The sequence below is a fragment of the Gopherus flavomarginatus genome, chromosome 2 (assembly GCF_025201925.1).
Source record: "Gopherus flavomarginatus isolate rGopFla2 chromosome 2, rGopFla2.mat.asm, whole genome shotgun sequence".
Lineage (NCBI taxonomy): Eukaryota > Metazoa > Chordata > Testudines > Testudinidae > Gopherus > Gopherus flavomarginatus.
Window position 1 is genome coordinate 37,624,700 of NC_066618.1, and position 2,687 is coordinate 37,627,386.

Consider the following 2,687-nt stretch of genomic DNA (forward strand, 5'->3'; position numbering starts at 1 on the left):
TTCGGTAGCGCCACCTCTGAATGACGCTGCTTGCCACTGACAAACAACGTCCTCCAGAGGCGTCACCGCCGAAATGCTAGTCTGCCACCACAGTCCTCCATGCCAGATGAAAAAGTTTGGGGACCACTGGCTTAAAGGCTAGTTGTAATGGGGTGAAGGGTTTGCTAGCAAGTGGCCTTTCATCTCATGTACATATCAGTAAGGAGTGCCAAGGAAAGAGAAGGCCACTGTGGCCTGACAAATCTCCTAACTCTCCTCCATTTCAATATGAAAACATAAAAGTCTGATCTGCATGCCATTAAGGATTGCACTAAAATTAGCAGTGCACAGAATAGACCATAAAAAGACAGATTTCAATCACTTCCTAAGAGACAAAAAAGAGATCAGTTTAAAATTGAATAATTACTCTAGCTATAAAATATACAAAATATGTTTGTTTGGTGAAGGAAAAATTCCTTGTCAAATCATTTATTTGCAGATCACTTTTTAAATAAGGCATGCTCAGTATCTGCATGCAAAAACGTGTATGGTGCAGTGCTCCTAATTTTGCATGTACAGTCATCTCAGTTGTGAGTACTGGTTGTACAATTGCACATGCAAAGAGCTATTTGGACACCTAACTAGCTATTTGTAAACACATTTGTTTGATTTGCATTCACAACTGTGATACATATATTTACACAATAGTGCATGTATTTTAGCTTGCACAGTTTGTGCCTCTTGTTTTAAAAAAGCAGTCCTATAAATGAGTCATTAAACCATACCAGACTATTTCTGTCAACATTTCCGCACTCCTTTTCTGATTTCCTGTTTGTTTATTGTTACTGAATGTAATGGAAATAACTATTTTTAATTGCATTGACTAGTAAAGAAACCAGAGATCAATATCTTTAATAAGATCTGTCATTAGGAAGATTTGTTAGTAAGATAGCATTTGGCCTGACCAATTCTACATCTTCCAATGGAAAGATTAATTCTGTACATAAAGTACTGCTATATGTCCAGCCTTCTTGACACAAATCACCTTTACACCAAATACTGATCCCAATCCTACCAGGTGATAAATCCAGTGGAAACTGAGGACATTCAACACACCACGTTATCAGACCAATTAATTGGTTTCAAGATTAGATTACAAAGTTCATGTAACCCTGCACTGAAAGAGGGCCAGCACTAAGGCTAGTTAATAATTGCATGTGATGATTTGCAGCACTCTATGCTAGCACACTGTTAATTAAGGGCTCAGTGTATAGTAAGATTTGATGGTGTGGAGCCATGTTACCCCAGCAGGAGCTCCTGGGACTCTCCAGGAAAAAGAATTCCTCCAGCGGGAGGTCTGCACTGTTGGGCAGTATGGCTTTGATCTCCTTTGGAGAGGCTAGCACCATCTGTGGGCACTAGCTGGGTGCTTGCAATTGAGCATAAGGACTGAAACTGCCCAGTCCTTGTAACGAGGTGAAAGGTGAAGGAGGATCTTTCCACCCTCCTATTGTATATTGTGTAAGGGCAGGTATGCACTGTAACTATAACTTAGCTGCAACCTGGTAGGGAGTTGTATGCAGCTAGCCAGCCACTGTCCTGCGCTGGAGCTAGGATAGCAAATCTGACATTCCGTTGTTCCGGTGCGTGGCACAGAGCTGACAAACTCTGCAGCACAGAACCCACCACAACTTCACTCCTCCCCTCCCCGGGTCTTTGCTTCCAGCCCCTAACCCTATCATGTAAATAAAGTATTTCCATTGTGTTATTGGCCTAGTACTCAAGCGGGAAGTGTCCCCAAGGTTGTATAACTAATTAGTGGAACACCCCCTGAAGGATCCTGGAAATGAGAGAGGATAAGAAAAGGTGATTAGTTCTGAGACATGCATTTTAAAGTAATTCACATTGATTTAACTGGTGTGTTTTTAAATCACAAATTCAATAAAAAATGAACTGTCAGTAGCCTCTCTACAGCCCAGTGTCTTTGTTGCATTTCAGCTATTCAGAAATGCCACAATTTACAGGCAGAGAGACGTTAAACTGAGTGGATCAAGCACTTTGCTGTCTGCACCGTGCTCTAGAGGAGGAGTCCAGTCCAGGATGTGAGTAGCAGATGGCTACACTAAATGAGAAAAAGCAATTCTCTTTATTTGATAGAACGTTTGCTGCCAAACCATTGTTTGATTAAAATACGCACATTGGTAATATCACCAAGTCCATTTCTCCTCAACAGCCATTTTCCACTCTCCATACCCAGTCCTCCAGTGCCCTGCACTGTACGTAGTCATTCACACCAGAGCCAAGTAGGTTGAAATGCAACCAAAGCAAAATGGCAGCATTTTACACCCATTTTGGACTCTCTTTTCGTGTGTGCAAACAATCAAAAAGGTGTAAGGCAGTGGCGAATCAGATCTGTTTGTTCTATTGGCCATAATTTTTCAAGAAGGGCTTGATCCAAAGCCCGGTATAGTCTATAGTGACCTGCTTTCCTCAACGTGAAAAAATCACTTAGATCTTCTGTGCTATAAAACAGAATCATTGTCCCTATCTGCTTTGTGATGGTGCCTCCCCCAGTTACAGCCCGTACCAAGCCAGGCAGAGAACAGGCCTGCAGGTCTTCCTGCAGACTGTCATAAAAACCTATCAGGTTGTGACTTAATTTTCCTCTTTTTTTTCTGATGCACAAGGGATTAGCCCCTCACTACATT